Genomic DNA, 21,074 nt, shown 5'->3' with positions numbered 1-21,074 from the left:
AGATGCTTGCAGTGGCCACACCTGTTTGAAGATAAGAAACTTAGTCGTCTACAGTGGATAAGGAAAAGTATCTAATGCTACAAATGGAGAGAAAAAAAGAACCTCAACAAATACACTAACCATGGTGCATAGAATTCAACAAGAACATCTTTATTTACATCAAGAACAATCTGATCAAATGTCTAGAGTCAATACTACTACATTAGAAGGGATAGTTGCTAGTTTCACATTTGTTCCTACAAAAATAAGCCCACAAATAAAAGGTAAAAAATTAATTCAGGTGAAAGAATAATATTTGACCATATCTAAAATTGTCATTTCAAGAATTTTTAGTAAATATAATTTGTAATGTACCCCCTTCAGTATTTACAAACTCAATAAGTGCTTCTGCAGTTCGTGGACCTTCATATCTGCATGATTGTTCATATTTATTATGCATCATATGTAAAGAAGACTGTTCTGCGAAAGATTAAAGAAAAACATAAAACCAAAATGATGTATCTAATTCCAGGACAGGATCATACTCACTTTTTTGGTTCCAAGGACCCTTTAGGAAACCACTGAATTGTTGAGTATCCTGACACTCCATACTTGCTGCATATGCTCTTATGTCACAGTCCACCTAAATATAACAACAAAAAAGGTAAATTAAGCCCAATCACTACATGGCAGTATAGCACACTAGTAGTGTGCTACATTTAGACTCAAAATGATCAAAAAAGATAAAACCAAAAAAAGGAATCTAAGCATGTTCTATTCAGTAAAAGAGATGATGCTTCTTGGCCTGATTTAGAACGATGCTAACCTTCCCAATCAAAACAGATTTAGCCTTTTTAAAGCTCGATCCAAACTTTTCATATTCAGGGGCAAGCTTCTTGCAGTGTCCGCACCTGCGACAAAATGGTATTAGAAGGGTTAAAATTATGCAATTAAAATACACACACATGGAGATCCTTTGCTTTAAACTGGATACTTAATGGAGTCTACATTCATCTTCTATAGTCTTGGCAAACAATCAGTTATGAGAATCGACCATATATAGTGCATTTCAAGTGTATCTTCTAAAGAGAAATACAAGTCGTGGTTTCAATTTCCACACAAGAAGAAACAATGGTGAAGAGCAAATAAGAATTTCAACATCAAAGGCACAGAAGTAGGTTTCAATTTCTGAACTATAAGCTAAGATAAATAGGCGTTTTGTCGCCGACAAGCCCAAGTTTAGCAAGTCCAAAATCAGACAGCTTGGGGTTGAAGTTTTCATCCAACAACACGTTTGCCGCCTTCATATCCCTGAAAATTAAGGGAGGGTTTGCAACATCGTGCAAGTATGTGAGCCCCTTTGCAGCACCGAGAGCAATCTTCATTCGTGTGTTCCAATCGATCGACGCCTTGTCAGGAGTCAGATTTGCATAAACCCAAAGATTTAACAAATGACTAAAAGAATATTGTTGGCCTTGGATTCCTCCACCTCCACCTCCACCACAAGTGTTAAACAGTCGATCTCAGACTTGGATAATCAAACAAGTAGCAGAGAACTTACCAAATAGGTGGTCTTCCAAGGTTCCTTTGCACATGTACTCTTAAACTAGCAGCCTCTCATCTCCCTCGGCGCAGTAGCCAATCAGGTTCACAAGATTGGGATGCCGCAGCACAGTGAGCATTAGGACTTCCACCAGGAACTCGTTGCTCCCCTGATAACCATCCTGCTTAAGCTGCTTGATGGCCACAATCTGGTTTCCGAGTTCCGGTGTTCAGACGAAGTCGCAAGATGGCAGAAGCAAGGAGGAGGGGAGTAGGAGTGAGCAACTTGCCTGGTCTGAATCGAATCGCCCTTTGTAGACTCTCCCGAAGCCGCCTTCTCCGATCAGATTCGACTCCCTAAAGTTGTGAGTGGCCGTGGCGAGATCTCTGAAGGTGAATTTTCTCGCGGATTTATTCCTCTCGCCGCCGTCGGATGGAGCCGGCTTCTCATTCTCTAGCGAAAAGGAAAAAAAATGTGTTTTGAAGAGAGATCGAATTGCGCCGACCAAAAGAAGAGATTTTAGGGTTTAGAGATGGCGGCCACCAGGAGGATCGGCGGCGAAACGCGAACGGGGGCGGGAACGACCGTTGTCTTCGATTCTGCACCTCGCTTCTCTCCGGCGAGGGCTGAGACAGGGAAAACAGCTTAAGTGAGTAAAAGCTCCATGAGATTGGATCTCAAATAGCCAATGTGAGCTTGTTTAATCAAACTGTTGATAAGTTGGTAAACTTTAGTTGCTTAGTAAATTAAAGGAACGGAAATGGTAGATTTTAGGGAAGAAAAGAGATTTCTAACCATCAATCAAAGGGTAGATTTTAGGGAAGTAATCCCTTTTCTCTAAAAACAAAACATCGACAGAAAAAATAAAAAATCAAAGCAAAAGCAACTCGTTTTGAGGGGGAGAAATCCCCTCTTTTTTTCCTGCCTACAAGAAACACTGTGCAGAAATCATAAATCGCTTCCACAAAACCCTTATTTTTTCCCTTATGGAGAGCAACATTGGTACAAGAATATAAGGGAAAGTAGATCGTAACCAGGAGCGGAGGAGGAGGAAGAAAGGGGAAGTGAGCAGCTGTTGCGAAGTGGTGGCTCTCTCCTCTTCAGTTTGAGGGCGATCGTCGACAAAGAACAAATGCGAGATGATCAAGCCCTTTTCTAGCCATTGTTCCTCCTCAGGAAACGAGAAATATGTGTTAGAGAGCACCGCAACAAAGCAACGAGTGTCTCGAAGAGCGAGAAAATGAACCCTTCGCCGATGCTCCGCTGCTGTCGTTGACTTGCCCTTTTAACAGCGAGCATTTCTATAAAATGAAGGGCTCCTCTTCTCAACCTAAGGGTGGAGTTGGAGGAGATGCGGTGTGGTTGGACGAAGAAGCAAGGGCGTCGTGTGTTGATCTTGATCGGGAGAGGAGGGGGCGTCGATCTAGGAAGGGGAAGAGGGAGATGAGGCTGAGAGAGATGGTCGGGCGGCTAGCGGCGAGGAGGAAAGTGGTGGTGGCGTTGCGACGGTATACAGTGGACGGCGCTATATAGGTTTAGGTTTGGAGGAAAGAGTGAAGTGTTGCAAATTTCGGCTAAGTATTGGTGGGAAAATTAAATTATTTTATTTTATCATAGACACCGGGTTTTAAAAACCGCTGTTAAAATTGATGTCTATTAATAAAAAAAACGCTCATAGACATCAGCTTAAAAAACCAATGTCTATGAGCAAAAATATGTACTTATAGACACCGATTTTTGGAAAAACTGGTGTAAAATACTCAAAGACATCGGTGTTTGCTTAAAACCATTGTTGTTCCACCGATGTCTATGAGGGTTTTTCTTGTAGTGCTCGTACTCAGCTTCGTTGTTAGTTGCCTGGTATTCTAGCTGTTGGTTGCTACTCGGAAAACCTAATGGTTCCACTGTACAAAATTTTGTACAAAGGTCTGAACCTTTTCCTAGCTACCATGTGTTCTTTTAAATTAAACTTGGATTGCCTGCGGAACTTAACACGTTTGATCCAAAGTTTAATTTATTTGTTCTTTTAGGTTTAGACTTGGATCTCCTGCGGAACTTAACACGTTCGATCCAAATCACCTAGGTTATTAATTCCATTAAATATTAATTTCCAAAATTAGCTTCCAAGACTGCATGGCGAGGCACATGACCTTCTTGGATATGGGAACAACCACCACCGCCTAGACAAAGCATTTTAAGGAAAGCTAATATTTAATTTCCTTAAATAACTTTAGGTCAACCAAAAAGAACAATCAAATCACAAGGAAAATAAAAATAAAAGAACACAATATCGAAAACTAATTCGAAATACTAGAATCGCATGCCTCTTGTATTTGGTATTTTTACAAAGAAATAAAACTAGTATGATGCGGAAATTAAATACTAGTATACCTTTTCTTTTACAAACAAAAACCTCTAGGTCTTCTACCGTATTCCTCTTCTAATCCCTGACGTTGTGTGGGCAACGATCTTCCGAGACGAGAACCACCAAGGCACCTTCTTCTTCCTTCCTTCAAGTTTCGGCCAAGCATATCTTCTAAAGGATGAACTTTTTTCACCAACCAAGCTCCAAGGGATGCAAGCTTTCTCTCCTTCCTCAAGCTAGATCCGGCCACCTCCTCAAAGCTCCAAGAGATAAAGGATTTCGGCCACACAAGAGGAAAAGAGAAAAGGAGAAGGGTCGGCCACACCAAGGAAGAAAAGAGGGAGAAAATAGAATAGAGTTGTTCACCATGAAGGTACCTCTAACCCCTCTTTTATAATCCTTGGTTTTGGCAAATAAGGAAATTTAAATAAAAACTTCCTTAATTCTTTTGCCATGAAAAGGAAAATTTATTTAATTAAAAATAATTTCCCCTTCTCTAATTTATTTGGCCGGCCACTCTTCTCCCCAAAACAAGGAGAGTTTTAATTAAAACAAAAATTAAAACTTCCTAATTTGTTTTTAGAAATTTATAAAAAATTTCTCCAATAATTTTTATCCCTTCATGATTGGTTAATAAAAAGGAAATTTTATAAATTAAAATCTTTCTTTTAAACATGTGGATAAAAAGAAAGTTATCTCTAAAAATTAAAATCTCTTTTAATCTACAAATAAGGAAAGATATCAAATCTTTTCTTAATCTCTTGTAGAAACTTATAAAAGAGAATATTTAATTTTTAAACTCACTTTTAAATCATGAACATGATTAAAAAGGAAAGTTTTCTTAAAATTTAAAATCCACCTTTTAATCAACAAATAAGGAAAGATTTCAAATTTTAAACTCTCTTTTAAACATGTAGATGATTTACAAATAAGGAAAGTTTTTACCAAAAAATTAAAATCATCCTTTTAATCTACAAATAAGGAAAGAGATTAATCTCTTCTCTTAATCTTTTGTAGAAAGCTATAAAAGGAAATTTTTAATTTTTAAACTTTCTTTTAAAACCATTGTATCCACATAAGAAATAATTTTAATAAAAATCCTTTTAATATTTTAGTGGTCGGCCACCTAAGCTTGGGTCCCAAGCTTTGGCCGGCCACCAACTTGGCTCATCCACTTGGTCTTGGCTGGCCCTAGCTTGGGTTCCAAGCTAGCTTGGCCGGCCCCATTGGATGGGTAAGAAGGTGGGTATGTGGTGGGTATAAATCTCTATATACAAGAGGCTACGATAGGGACCGAGAGGAGGAATTGGTTTTGGTCTCCCGATGAAATTAAGCATCCCGTGTTCGCCCCAAACACACAACTTAATTTCATCAATAATAATTCATTCCACTAAAGAACTATTATTGAACTACCGCACCAATCCCAAATTACATTTTGGGCTCCTTCTTATTATGAGTGTGTTAGTCTCCCTGTGTTTAAGATAACAAATGTCCACTAATTAAGTAAGTTACTGACAACTCACTTAATTAATATCTAGCTCCAAGAGTAGTACCACTCAACTTCATCGTCATGTCGGACTAAGTCCACCTGCAGGGTTTAACATGACAATTCTTATGAGCTCCTCTTGGGGACATTCTCAACCTAGATTACTAGGACACAGTTTCCTTCTATAATCAACAACACACACTATAAGTGATATCATTTCCCAACTTATCGGGCTTATTGATTTATCGAACTAAATCTAACTCATTGATAAATTAAAGAAATAAATATCAAATATATGTGCTTGTTATTATATTAGGATTAAGAGCACACACTTCCATAATAACTGAGGTCTTTGTTCCTTTATAAAGTCAGTATAAAAGAAACGACCTCTAATGGTCCTACTCAATACACTCTAAGTGTACTAGTGTAATTATATAGTTAAGATAAACTAATACCTAATTACACTACGACCTTCCAATGGTTTGTTCCTTTCCATCTTGGTCGTGAGATACTGTTTATAATTTATAAGGTACTGATAACATTATCTTCTGTGTGTGACACCACACACCATGTTATCTACAATATAAATTAATTGAACAACTATATTTATCATAAATGTAGACATTTGACCAATGTGATTCTTATTTCTAGATAAATGTTTATACCAAAAGCTAGGCTTTTAGTATACATCCTAACACTAGCCGAACGGACAACTGCACCCGCTCTTCTTGTGGGGAGATAAGCAATATGTCGACCCTACTACCCTGCCGGATGGACGACCCATCCACATATACTCTCCAGATCGAGTCGGGTTCAGGATTTTGTACCTCCATGATAAAATTGTCCAAGGACCGCGCCTTGATAGTCGTTCGGGGCTGATATTGGATATCGAACTCGCTGAGTTCCGTTGTCCATTTAATCAACCGTCCGGACGCTTCTGGGTTAAGCAGGACTCTTCCCAAAGGGTTGTTGGTCATCACCATGATAGTGTGAGCGAGAAAGTAAGGCCGGAGCCTCCGAGCGGTGAGTATCAATGCGAGTGCAAGCTTCTCAAGACCGGTGTAGCGAGATCCAACATCCTTTAATATATGACTCAAGAAATACACTGGTTGTTCTTCATCGTTCGGCCGAACCAACACCGAGCCGACGGCGTGCTCGGTCGAAGACTAATAGATTCAGAGCGGTTCATCGGTAGTAGGTTTAGCTAATACAAGTAATGAGTTCAGATACACTTTAAGCTCCTCGAAGGCCTGGTCACACGCCTTATCCCACTAAAACTTGGTGACTCGATACAGAATCTTAAAGAAAGGAAGGCTCTGGTCGGACGACTTGAAAATGAACCGTGATAATGTTGTTATCCGACCAGTGAGGCACTGCGCCTCCTTCAAGTTTCTTCGTGCTGGCATATCCTGGAGTGCCTTTATCTTGCTGGGATTTGCCTCAATACCCCGTTCGATGACTATATATCCCAGAAAGCGCCCGCTCTTCACGCCGAACAAACACTTCTGAGGATTTAACTTGATTCCGTATACCTGGAGGGTCTGGCAGGTTTTCTCGATATCTGCACAGAGATCGGCAGCTCGAAGGGATTTAATTAATATGTCGTCGACATATACCTCCATGTTGCGACCGATCTGCTGCCGGAACACCTTGTTCATCAGCCTTTGGTAGGTGGCTCTTACGTTCTTCAGGCTGAACGACATTACGTTGTAGCAGTACGTACCGTCAGTGGTGATAAAGCTGACTTTCTCTTGGTCTTCGCGGGCGAGCGGCACTTGATGATATCCCTGATATACGTTCAGCATGCATATCAGCTCACACCTTGCCGTGGAGTCTATCATATGATCTATCCGAGGCAAGGGATAGAAGTCCTTTGGGCACGCCTTGTTAAGATCCTGAAAATCGGTGCAGACCCTCCATTTATTACCCATCTTGGAGACCAGCACCATATTGGTAAGCCAGCTCGGGAACTGAACCTCGCGTATGTGACCGGCCTCCAATAGCTTCTTGATCTCCGCCCGGATAATCAGGTTCTTCTCGGCGCTAAAGTCTCTCGTCCTCTACTTCACCGGTCGAGCATCCGGTCAGATGTGGAGTTTATGCTGCGTGACTCTCGGGGAAATGTCGGGCAGCTCATGCGTCGACCATGCAAAAACATCATAATTCTACTGGAGGCATCTGATCAGCTTGGCTTTCTGCTCGGCCTCCAAGTCAGACGCTATGAAGGTCATTGCCTCTGCTCGGCCCGGATGTATCTGTACTTCTTCTTTCTCCTCATAAACCAAAGTAGGGAGCTTCTCGGTTATGGTGTTTACCTCCATTCGAGGTGTTTTCCGAGCGGACTTTGCCTCGGTCTTGACCATCTCGACATAGCATCTCCGAGCGGCCAGCTGATCTCCCTTTACTTCTCCAACTTAATCTTCTACCAAGAACTTAATCTTCTGACAGAAGGTTGAGACGATCACTCAGAATTCATTGAGGGTCGGTTGGCCCAAAATAACATTGTAGGCTGAGGGGGTATCTACCACAATGAAGTTGGTGGCCCTTGTTCTCCGAAGTGGTTCTTCCCCGAGCGAGATGGCCATCTTGATCTGGCCAATCAGCAAGACTTCATTGCCGGTGAACCCGTATAGAGGGGTCGTCATTGGTAGCAGCTCGCCTCGGTCGATTTGGATCTGGTCGAATGTCTTCTTGAAAATGATATTGACCGAGCTGTCTGTGTCAATGAATATACGATGAATAGTGTAATTAGCTATTATCGCTCGAATAATGAGTGTGTCATTGTGCGGCACTTCGACTCCTTCAAGATCATGAGGACCGAAGCTGATCTCGGGTTCGCTGGCCTACTCCCGACTGCAGCCCACCGCATGGATTTCCAACCGCCGAGCATGTGACTTCCTAGCTCGGTTGGAATCTCCTCCAGTCGGCCCGCCAGCTATGATGTTGATCTCCCCTCGAGTAGCATTGCTCCTGTTCTCCTCTTCCCGAGTGGATGGCCTGTTTCGCTGGCGCCCGGCTCTCGCCGGCTCTGAGCTCCTCCGATGAGGCTGTCGCGGGGATCGCCTTGCTTCCTCTCGCCGATCGAAATGATGATACTCGCGTCGCCGATCGAGAGAGGAGGATCGGTGACGATAACCCCCTTAGGGGTCGATTGGGCGACCGAGTTGAATTCGCGACAGTCGCAGGTGTTGTGAGTTGTAGATTGATGGAACGAGCAGAACAAAGGGGTCCATATTGTAGGATCGAAAAGAATTTAGATATCTCCACAATTGCATGATATTGTCCACTTTGGGCCTAAGCCCTCATGATTTTGCTCTTGGGCTCTCCCCAAAAGGCCTCATACCAATCGAGATATCTTTTCTCTTATAAACTCATGATCTTTCCCATGTATTTTCAATGTGGGACTATGTTTATAACCTTGCAACCCAGCAATCCCCCCTCAAACAAAGGACCACAGGCTTCCCACGTCCGATCCTCGACCCACTAGGTCTTCCTGCCCCTCAGTCCACCCGACCTACTAGGACTTCCTTGCCTAGCCGCAACTAGTACTTTCTGCCTGGTGTTTGGTCCTCTTGATCTGAACATAGGAGCCCCCACTTCCTTTATTCAAGGTCAATATTGTACCCACATGACTCAATCAGACTATAACTCTTATGCACAGTCAGCGGTTAAATCTTCTGGCAGTCCGGGCTCTGATACCAATTGTAGGATCGAAAAGAATTTAGATATCTCCATAATTGTTCACTTTAGGCCTAAACCCTCATGGTTTTGCTCTTGGGCTCTTCCCAAAAGGCCTCATACCAATGGAGATATATTTTCTCTTATAAACCCATGATATTTCCCATGTGTTTTCAATGTGGGACTATGTTTGCAACCTTACAACCCAACACATACCTTCCCCTTGGGGCTCGGTCGCTCGGCGACAACATGCTGGACGGCATGTGGCCTTGCTTCTTGGTGTGGACGCACTCCTTCGGCTCATGGTCCTCTTGGCGGCTGATGGCTGGGCGACGACCATCATTTAGTCGGCGCCGATGGTTCGGATGGAGCCTCCTTCCTTCTGGCCGCCTGGGCTTCCTCCACATTTATGCACTCATTGGCCTTCTTTAACAGGTGGTCGTAGTCGCGGGACAGCTTCCTGACGAGTGATCGGAAGAAGTCCCCGCCCACGAGCCCTTACGCGAACGCATTCATCATGGTCTCAGACGAGACCGAGGGGATATCCATCGCCACCTGATTGAAGCATTAGATGTAGGCTCGGAGAGTCTCTCTCGACCTTGCTTCATGGAAAACAGACTGACGCAAAGCTTTGGAGGAAAGTCGTTCGGAAGTCTTTGAAGCTTTGGATAGACTCGTCCGGCAACCTTCTGAACCACCATTGAGCTGAGTCGGAGAGCGTAGTGAGGAAAAATTGACACTTAACTCCATCTGTGTACTAATGCAAAGTTGCGGCATTATCAAACTTACCGAGATGATCATCCGAGTCGGTCGACCCGTTATATTCTCCGATCGCCAAGGGAGCGTAATGCCTTGGCAGGGGATCTCGCAGGATTACCTCGGAGAATTGCTGATTAATCAGCTCGGGAGAAAGACCAGCTCGGGGCGCTTTGCCCTTTCGCGTGTTCCGAATAGGAGCTTCATCTGATGAGGATCCTTTGTCTTGATTTGCTTGTGCTATCTCGGAGGGCGTTTGAAACAATACCCGATGAAATGGAATGGGCGCGGGAGGAGCTTCTCCAGGAGTGTCGATCGACATCTTATTCTGTCCCCATATGGAGAGTTGCTCCGGTCGGTCTTCTTACGCCGCTCTGTTAGGATGTATACTAAAAGCCTAGCTTTTGGCATAAACATTTATCTAGAAATATGAATCACATTGGTCAAATGTCTACATTTATGATAAATGTAGTTGTTCAATTAATTTATATTGTAGATAACATGGTGTGTGTGTTGGTGCGGGAAGCATCCGACGATCGAACCTTAGTTTTGATAATGGCAAAGGATTCAAAGTTAAGTTAGTGTGTGATCTAAAATGTTTGAATGAGTGTTTCAAGAAAGTCCTAGCTGCGGTTAGGCAGGTGAAAAACCCTAAGGGGTGGTAACCTTAGGTCCTAGGGGGCGGTAACCCTAGGTGAGGAAAAACCCTAAGGGGCGGTAACCTTAGGTCCTAGGGGGCGGTAACCCTAGGTGGAGAAAAACCCTAGGGGGCGGTAACCCTAGGTCCTACGGGGGGTAACCCTAGGCGAAAAGTCCAGTCGGTCTGGAGGACCGGACTGGCATCAGGTAATCTCTCCTGAGGGGAGTAGGTGAGGACGAGTTCCCCATAGAGGGAACAGTAGGTGGCTTTCGGTTGGGAATCCAAGTCAGACTCGGACAGTCCGAAGACCGTCGATTATTCCTTACTATGATTTATCAGATTCTAACACTGTCTTGCAGGGTATTTGCTCGGACTAACCTTGTTTTACAGGAGAGGAACCTGCTGGAAAAAGGTAGTCCGGGCGCCCGGGATGGATCCGGGTGCCCGGAACAGGTCCGGGCGCCCGGGACCAAGTTTTATCCCTGCCGCGACTTCGCCACGTGGAGCATCCTGGTTGGTTGGCCACGTCACACTCCAGGCACCCGGAAGGGATCCAGGCGCCCGGAATGTCATATAAAAAGAGGGTCGAGGGTGCAGCCAAAGAATAACAACATTCTAAGCTTTCTTCTGTGAAGTGCTGCCAATGAGACGACCTTGAAGTGCTACTACTCGACGTCGACAACCCGAAGCTCAGACTCTTCGATCTTTTGTTGTCGGTATTAGTTTACTTATTGCATTAATTGTAATTCAAATTGTAATCTTTCCGATATATAGTTGTTGCCCACCGAAATCGGTCAAGGACCGCGGGCCTTCGAGTAGGAGTCGCCATAGGCTCCGAACGAAGTAAAACACCTGCGTATCTGTGTGTTTGTATTTACTTTCCGCTGTGTTTCTATTCTGTGTTTTAAATCGTTAAAATAGCCACGAGCGCTATTCACCCCCCCCCCCCCTCTAGCGCTTTCGATCCATCAATTGGTATCAGAGCGGGGTCATTTTGAATCGGTGCAACCACCATTCAAAATATTTTTTCGTGGTATTTTTTTCGGAGTTGATTAGAATTTAGCCTCATAGCTATATTCTAATTCTTTTTCCCTCGAATCGGTTTTTCTCGGAATTGGTGCAACACCACCCTAGTTCGTGATCCATTTTTTTCTACCGCACTACTAAGCCAGGACCAAGTCCTGGGACATTTTTTTTGTTATTTTTTGCTTTAGGTAAAACTGAAATGACCCTTCAAGAAGGCTACAGTACTGCCCGCCCTCCACTATTCACCGAAGACGACTTCGGGTACTGGAAAGGTCGGATGGAGGCATATCTCCAGACTCACTTTGAAGTCTGGATGATTGTCAAAACCGGATTCAAACTACCATCTGACAGCGCCGGCAAACCACTACCGTACGAGGACTGGGATGCAACTTTGATCAAGAAAGTGGAAGCTAATGCCAAGGCAACCTGCACCCTCCAGTGTGGCCTATCAAAAGAAGAACTCAACCGCGTCGGCCCCTTCAGCAGTGCCAAAGAGTTGTGGGAGAAACTAATTGAATTTCACGAAGGGACATCCGACACCAAAGTAAGTAAAAGAGACTTAATTTTTAATAAATTATTTAACATCAAATTGCAGGAAGGTGAAACAGCTGCTCAACTCCATGCCCGGATTCAAGATCTGCTCAATGGTCTTCATGCAATTGGACAGAAGGTAGACAACCGGGACATCATAAGGTATTCTCTAAACGCCTTTCCAAGGAACACCTTGTGGGCATCCATGGTAGATGCCTACAAGGTCTCCAAGGACTTATCTACCATTAAATTAGATGAACTTTTTGCAGAATTCGAACTTCACGAATAGACTAATGCACGCCCGACCGAGAAAGGGTTGGCTTTGGTTGCAGGAACAGGGAGATCGCGTGAGTCAAAAATCAAGCGAAGAACCGAACCTGAGTCAGAAGAAGAACCAGATTTGGAAGACGATGATGAACTTACAACCGAGATAGTCAACTTAGTAAAAAAGCTCTGCAAAAAGAAGGGCTTCAACAAAAAGGATCTCAGAAAAGCCATCCAGTCTAAAGAAGCCCAGCCAAGCTCGAAGGTGAAATTCGAAGTGACCTGCTATGGGTGCAATCAGAAGGGTCACATCAAGGCAAATTTCCCGAACCAGAAGGATTCAAAGAAACCCAAAAGAAAGAAGGCATTGAAGGCAACATGGGACGAGTCTTCTTCCGAGGAATCCGACGACGAAGAACTGGAACAGACGAACTTTCTCGCCTTAACAGCCGGATCCGAAGTGAGGACGAATCGGAAGCCGAGTCCGAGAGAAGCCACGGATCCGCATCCGTTTCCGAAGGGCCGAACCCCTCTGTAAGTAAAAGTCGTTTATATAGTTTAATTAATTATTTAATGCATAAAGTAGCTAAGTCCAAGATTCGAATCAAAGTGCTTCTAAAGGAGGTAACACTCCTTAAAGAAATGCCTAACAACGAATCCTTAACTGATCAAGTTCAGACTGGAACCTCAACTCAAGTTCAAAAACTTGAGGAAGAGAATTCCAATCTGAAAAGTCAAGTCAAGGATTTGAAAACAACCCTAGAGCGATTTTCCTTGGGATCCAAGAATCTTGACTTGATTCTTGGAACTCAAAGGGCAATCTACAATCGAACTGGACTAGGATATAAAAAGAAATATAAATCTTACCTATCCTTAATAAACAAACCAAATAATAAATCAGTCCAAGCTTGGGTTGCCAAGTCTAATCTGATCAATCAAGTAGGACTTGGACATTACTGGATTCCTAAGGATCAAATACATTACCTCGATAAACCTTATCGAGGCTATGATCCACGGGGAGCTAGCAGAAAAATAATTAAAATTAATAATTAAAATTCAAACTCAAAATTCGTAATTAAAAATTAAAATTCAAATTCAAAATTCGTAATTAAAACTTAAAATTCAAATTCAAAATTCGTAATTGAAATTTAAAATTCAAATTCAAAATTCGTAATTAAAACTTAAAATTCAAATTCAAAATTCGTAACTGAAATTTAAAATTCAAATTCTAAATTCGTAATTAAAATTTAAAATTCAAATTCAAAATTCGTAATTAAAATTTAAAATTCAAATTCAAAATTCGTAATTAAAATTTAAAATTCAAATTCAAAATTCGTAATTCAAATTCAAAATTCGTAATTAAAACTTAAAATTCAAATTCAAAATTCGTAATTAAAATTTAAAATTCAAATTCAAAATTAATAATTAAGATTCAAACTCAAAATTCAAAATTCAAAATCTAAAACTCAAAATTCAAAATTCGTAATTGAAAATTTAAAATTTAAAACTCAAAAATCAAATAGAAGGAGGGTCCAGAATAGCTGGCAACTCGGAAAACTATTTACCCGACAGGGTAACCAAACTTAATCTACCCGAAATGGGTAAACTAGAGTAGATTACCCGGATGGGTAAATAACGATAGATTAAAAAGGGTTAAATTTTAACTTGAAGCACAGTACTGGTGAAGTTTTTGGATGATAGTACGTTGGGAAAACTTGGGCATCGCATGTCTAGGAAGATATGGCTTCGACCTGGTGCATTTGGCCAAGTGGAACTAACTGAAGCTACCCTTAAATGGATCCTAACTAGTTAGACCAAGATTTAGTATTAAGCTCAATGGGTAGGACTATTTGGGAAACCTCGAAGGCATGGTTACTTTAATGAGCTCCTTGTGACTCACCATAGCCCAGAAGTTTATCCAAAGAACGCTTATTTGTTGAACCCAAAGCTAAACCCGAATCTAACATAAAGTTAAACAAAACCCTACAAATTGAACTAATTCATCTCATAGAATAATAGGAGCCCCTGATTGAAAACATAGATTGGGTGAGATGACTAAGCAAACTAAATTTTAAATCTTCCTTAAGTTAAGTTAAACATTTTTCAAAATTAAATTAACTCAAATTACTTAACTTAAACATTTTTAAAATCAAATTAAATTAAACATTTTTTTTAATAAATTAAAAAAAAACAAGGGTCAAAAATCGGGGGCGGGCGCCCCCGGTATTCGGACTCAGGGCGCCCGTAGAAAACCCGGGCGTCCCGCCTCACATGACCCCCGGGCGCCCGGAACAGGTCCGGGCGCCCGGACTCCCTTATATATAGGGGGCAGGAGGCGCCCCCTACCCTTGCACCCAAGTCTTCCTTAAAGCTTCTTAGCTTACCTGCGAAGACTTTCAAAATTAAAATTTTCTGCGGTTGATACGGAGTCGTGACTCAACCGACTCAACCGAGGTCATCAGTTCTAAAATTTCTTACAATGGCTCCTCGGTAAAATTTCTATCCCCTCCTAAACTTTATTTCTTATAATGCTTGTTTATTTCTTAGTGTAATATTAGTTTGAAATTTAGGAAGCGTTCTAAATCTGGTGCTGGGCCCTCTACACCTAGCATTGACCCTAGGTTTCCCACCGACGAACTTAGGATTAAGTTTATGTCAACAAATTACATGGCCATTAGAACCAAATGTATAGATAGATCATTCTTTCTACGCTCTTGTATTCCAGTCTCCGAGGCTATAAACCACTATAGGTTGCGAAACCTTGTTAAGTGCACCAACCCAATAAACATAAGTTTATGTGCCGAATTTTACAACAACCTAGTAAAAGTAGACGACTTCTCCTATACCACTAGGGCAGCTGGCACGGATATCACATTATCTCCCACTACCATTCGTGAGTTTCTAGGGTTACGAGAATCACCCTGCACCTTTTTATGCTATCCTCCTAGGGAGCTACCTTTTGGAGATCCCTACTCACATATTACCCTCGATACGATCTATTTGTATTTCTTTGAGGACCAGCGTGATCCCACTGAGACTCAGTTTAGGTCAGTTAATCTTAGAATTCAGGACTACGCCCTTTATAGGGTTCTAGTTCTTTGTATTCTACCGCTGACCACTCACGACATTTCCATGATGCGTCCATTTCACTCCTTTCTTCTCTATGCCCTGTGTCATAGGTTAGACATAGACATCAGCCTACACATCTTTTCCACTATTATTTACGCATCTGGATACGTGACCAGCAGACGAGTACATATGTCTTACTGTCACATTCTGACAGCTTACATGTCCTCATTGCACATTGATGTCACCGGAGGTGACATCCGCCACATGACCGAGTTTGACATCATAGGAGCTAAGAACTTTTCCCTAGCAAATATCCATATAGACGATGAGGGTACCATGTCCTGGCGTAGGGGGGCACAGCACCAGCAGGCGGGGGAGGTAGAGCAAGATGAGTTCATGTTGGCACTATTTCCTGAGGAGGCTGCTCCTGCCCCACCACCACCTCGAGCACCACACCCAGCACCCTGCACTCTAGCTGATCGAGTTTCCGAACTAGAGAGGGCTATGTCGAGTCTCCAGAACGAGAGCTCCGAGTTTCATCAGGCCATGCAGCGAGAGGTCTCCGATCTTCGACGAGAAGTCCGACAGGAGGTCTCCGACTTACGACGAGACGTACGGCAGGAGCTCTCCGACCTACGCCAAGATCTACGAGAGGACGATCGGGCTCGTCACACTGAGCTCCTGACACTACTCCGGTCGCTGGGTTCCGGACCACCTCCCTCATCATCTCAGTAGCTCCGACTGTAGCTCTATTATGACTCTAGTACAGCATGTGGCAGCTCTATTATGACTCTTTTATCTATGTTGACTTTTTAATCTAATAGACTGTTTTACTTCTGACTTGATTGACTATACATTTATCTAATAGATCAGTCTTTTAATCACATTTTTGAAATTCTAGGCAAACTTAGATTTTTCAAATCCCTACTTTACTAGACTTTCAAAAGTTGGATTTAGCCTAGGATTTCCCCCTAGAAATAATGTTCCCCCAGGACTCAGCCAGAGCATCTCACAAACACCTAGGTTTACCTTGATTGTGTTTGTAAAACATAGAACGGTGTGAGATGTATAGGGTACAGCCTGGACTAGAGAATGCATATTTCTGTGCATCAATATGAGTCTGGGCGTTAAATACGTGACTAAAAGTAATCAAATCAAGTCTTCCAGCCTTAGTCAAATCTAACTGGATCAATTGACTTGACTTGACTAACCAAGTGAACACTGTTGCCCTCTAGGCAATCAGTAAGTAGCTAAACGGTTAGACAGTTGGTGAAGGAAATAATAGGTTTAAGCATGTCTGTACTTAAGGGATCTGATACCTGATCAAAACAAATCTTTACTCATGTTTGGACTTTAGGGCTCTGATACCTTACTAAAATAAAATGGCAAGCTATTAAAAAAAAAAAAAGGTTATTGCTTCTCCTTTGCCTTAAGTATTCTTGAAATTCATTTCAAAGCAACTTTTTCAAAAACTTTCTCCAAATTTTCAAGTGTCTTCTATTCTGAAAATTTTTGTTAGAAAGTTATTTAAGCTGAAACCTTTTCGAAAATTCGTCAAGTTAAAAAAAAAATTATTTAAAGCTTTGAAATTTTTTTTTTTTTTTGAAAATCTTCCTTGGAAATTTTCTTTAAAAACCTGAATATTTTCTCCAGAAAATTTCTGAAGCTGAAAATTTTGTTTGAAATTTTTTTTGTTTTTTGTTTGAAAACTTCTGAAGTTGAAAATTTTGTCTAAGTTAAATTTCTGTTTGAAAATTTTTCTGTGAAAACTTTGGAAACTCCCAAAACACACTAAGTTATAAAGAGTTCCTCTTGGCAAATCACTTCAAACAAAATCAATTGACAAAATTTTGAAAAATATTGCTATTCTAAAGTGTTACCTTACACTTGCTCCTTGCCTAAGTCAAAATGTTTTCTGCTAAAATTCTGTCTTGAAAAATTAAGTTTTTCAAAACTAGCTCATTTTTTATATATGGCAAAGGGGGAGAGTAGAGAAATTGAAAGAAGTAAATAAAAATTCAAATTCAAAGAAAGAGTAGAGAAATTCAAAGAAAATATTTTAAAGGGAGCTTGTATTAAGGGGGAGCTATGTTTATGCTTATCTTGCTATCACGCTTATCTTGTGTCTTGTGCTTATACATAATAGCATATGTCTTTTACTTAACATTGAATTTCGGTTGCCATTATCAAAAAGGGGGAGATTGTTGGTGCGGGAAGCATCCGACGATCGAACCTTAGTTTTGATAATGGCAAAGGATTCAAAGTTAAGTTAGTGTGTGATCTAAAATGTTTGAATGAGTGTTTCAGGAAAGTCCTAGCTGCGGTTAAGCAGGTGAAAAACCCTAAGGGGTGATAACCTTAGGTCCTAGGGGGCGGTAACCCTAGGTGAGGGAAAACCCTAAGGGGCGGTAACCTTAGGTCCTAGGGGGCGGTAACCCTAGGTGGAGAAAAACCCTAGGGGGCGGTAACCCTAGGTCCTAGGGGGTGGTAACCCTAGGCGAAAAATCCAGTCGGTCTGGAGGACCGGACTGGCATCAGGTAATCTCTCCTGAGGGGAGTAGGTGAGGACGCGTTCCCCGTATAGGGAACAGTAGGTTGGGAATCCGAAGTCAGACTCGGACAGTCCGAAGACTGTCAGTTATTCCTTACTGTGTTTTATCATATTCTAACACTGTCTTGCAGGGGATTTTGCTCGGACTAACCTGGTTTTGCAGGTGAGGAACCTGCTGGAAAAAGGTGGTCCGGGCGCCCGGGATGGATCCGGGCGCCCGGAGGTCCATGCGCCCGGAATAGGTCCGGGCGCCCGGGACCAAGTCTTATCCCTGCCGTGACTTCGCCACGTGGAGCATCCTGGTTGGTTGGCCACGTCACACTCCAGGCGCCCGGAAGGGATCCAGGCACCCGGAATGTCATATAAAAAGAGGGTCGAGGGTGCAGCCAAAGAATAACAACATTCTAAGCTTTCTTCTGTGAAGTGCTGCCAACGAGACGACATTGAAGTGCTACTACTCGACGTCGATAACCCGAAGCTCAGACTCTTCGATCTTTTGTTGTCGGTATTAGTTTATTTATTGCATTAATTGTAATTCAAATTGTAATCTTTCCGATATATAGTTGTTGCCCACCGAAAGCGGTCAAGGACCGCGGGCCTTCGAGTAGGAGTCGCCATAGGCTCCGAACGAAGTAAAACACCTGCGTATCTGTGTGTTTGTATTTACTTTCCGCTGCGTTTCTATTCTGTGTTTTAAATCGTTAAAATAGCCATGAGCGCTATTCACCCCCCCCCCTCTAGCGCTTTCGATCCATCAGTGTGGTGTCACACACAGAAGATCATGTTATCAGTACCTTATAAATTATAAACAGTAGCTCACGACCAACATGGAAAGGAACAAACCATTGGAAGGTCGTAGTGTAATTAGGTATTAGTTTATCTTAACTATATAATTACACTAGTACACTTAGAGTGTATTGAGTAGGACCATTAGAGGTCGTTTCTTTTATACTGACTTTATAAAGGAACAAAGACCTCAGTTATTATAGAAGTGTGTGCTCTTAATCCTAATATAATAACAAGCACATATTGTTGGTGCGGTTAGCACTAACGATTTAACCCAGGTTTTGATGAATGACAAATCATGTTAAGTTAGTTTGTTGTTGTCTGACACTTTGATCAAGTGTGCAGGAGAAGTCTAGACAGGTCGACGGGCTGACCGGATGTCTGGCACGAAGCCCAGCTAGGTCGACGAGCTAACCGGATAGCTGGCACGAAGTCCAAGTGGGTCGACGGGCTGACCGGACGCTTAGGCACGAAGTCCAGCTAGGTCGACGGGCTGACCGGATAGCTGGCACGAAGTCCAGACGGGTCGACGGGCTGACCGGACGTCTAGCAGGTAAGTGAGGTAAGTCACTGGAGGGGAGTGACTGCGAGGACGCGTTCCCGGGAAGAGAACATTAGGCGTCGATCCGACTTAGATCCATTTCGGATATCTAAGTCGAGATCGTGACTAGATTCCGGTCTCGGAAAGACGGAATCTAAGTCATACTCTTTTCTATTACATTGTTGAACTTTAACTGTGCTAACAATCTGTTTTACAGGATATATATTTGCCTCGGACTAACTCTATTTTACAAGAGAAGGAGTTCCTGGAAATAGGAGGTCCGGGCACCCAGAAGGGATCCGGGCGCCCGGAGGTAAGTTTTATCCAAACTTGCGCGTCGCCACGTAGAGCTTGCTGGTTGGACCTGCCACGTCCCACCAGGGCGCCCGGAAGGGATCCGGGGCGCCCCGAGCCTCATATAAAAGAAGGGTCAGAGGGGAGCTTCAGAAGAACAACGAAAAGAAAGTCTTCTACTGCTTGCTCTACTGCTCTGTGCTCCAGCGACGCTCCGACAATACGCTTCTTTCCTTTTCTTTAATTCTTGTCGGTATTTTCTTTATTTTGCTAAGCATTCCTGTACTTTAAATTGTAATCATCTTTCGAACTGCTAGTGATTGCCCAACGAAAGTACTCACGGAGTACGAGCCTTCGAGTAGGAGTCGACACAGGCTCCGAACGAAGTAAAAAACACCGTGTTCAGTTTGTCTAAGTTTTTTATTATTCCGCTGCGCTTAACTCTTATTAACGTTGTTTTTCGAATCGATATTCACCCCCCCCCTCTATCGACGTTTCACGATCCAACAAGTGGTATCAGAGCGGGTACCGCTCTGATTTGGTGCAACCACCAATCAGACAGGGGGTGAAAATATTTTTTTTCTTTTTTGCTTTACGCTTAATTCTAAGTTGATATTATTATTAATTTAGGATTTTTTTTTTCTCTTCTCGTTACAATTAAATCTAAATTGGTGCAACACCAATTTAGATACAGCTATTATTTTTTTCCCGCACTACTAATCCAAGACCAAGTCTTGGAATATTTTTCCATTGTTTACTTGTGTGCAGAATGTCTCAACTAGAAGGCTTCAGCACAGTACGTCCTCCCCTATTCAACGAGGATGACTTCTCGTACTGGAAGAAAAGAATGGAGGTGTACCTAAAGATAGACTATGATCAATGGTTCAGCGTCATAAAGGCCTACCGAGCTCCAACCGACAACTCCGGAAATCCACTAGACACTGAACAGTGGACTCTGGACATGAGGAAAAAGGCGTCGACAGAAAACAAACCAATCAATACGCTACACTGCGGCCTAACACGAGAAGAGCTGAACCGGGTCAGACCGCATCAGAATGCTAAAGAATTGTGGGACAAATTGATCGAGCTGCACGAAGGAACGAACGATGCAAAAGTAACAAAAAGAGATTTATTTTTAAATAAAATATTTAATATAAAAATGCAGGAAGGGGAAACGGCAAGTCAACTGCACGCAAGAATCAAGGACATCCTCAACGGACTCCACGCGATAGGCCATCAGATGGAAAATAGAGATTTAATAAGGTACGCACTAAATGCCTTTCCTCGTAATAGCTTGTGGGCATCAATCGTAGATGCCTACAAAATTTCAAAAAATCTATCTAAGTTAAAATTAGATGAGTTTTTCTGTGAGTTAGAATTACATGAACAAACTAATGCTGGAGCCGAGAAAGGTATTGCTTTATTTGCAGGACCATCCAAAGAAAAGAAGAGCAAGTCTGAATCTGAAGAGGATTACGGTCAAGATTCAGAAGACGAAGAATACCTGGTGAACTTGGTAAGAAAAATGTTTACCAGGAGAAAAAAGAACTTCAGCAAAAAGGACC

At 42.4% G+C, this 21,074-nt stretch overlaps 1 long non-coding RNA gene across 1 annotated transcript; it reads right to left on the bottom strand.

Annotated features, from left to right (window-relative positions):
- Window positions 1-1,872: 1,872 nt before the first annotated feature.
- LOC122003616 lies at window positions 1,873-2,162 on the bottom strand. Its single transcript, XR_006118009.1, has 2 exons — window positions 2,066-2,162; window positions 1,873-1,975 (listed from the first exon to the last, which is right to left on the bottom strand). It is a non-coding gene; the product is annotated as an uncharacterized LOC122003616 (long non-coding RNA).
- Window positions 2,163-21,074: the final 18,912 nt, after the last annotated feature.

Source organism: Zingiber officinale, chromosome 7B (assembly GCF_018446385.1).
Source record: "Zingiber officinale cultivar Zhangliang chromosome 7B, Zo_v1.1, whole genome shotgun sequence".
In the NCBI taxonomy this organism is placed as follows: domain Eukaryota; kingdom Viridiplantae; phylum Streptophyta; class Magnoliopsida; order Zingiberales; family Zingiberaceae; genus Zingiber; species Zingiber officinale.
This window is presented reverse-complemented; position numbering and strand designations above follow the sequence as displayed.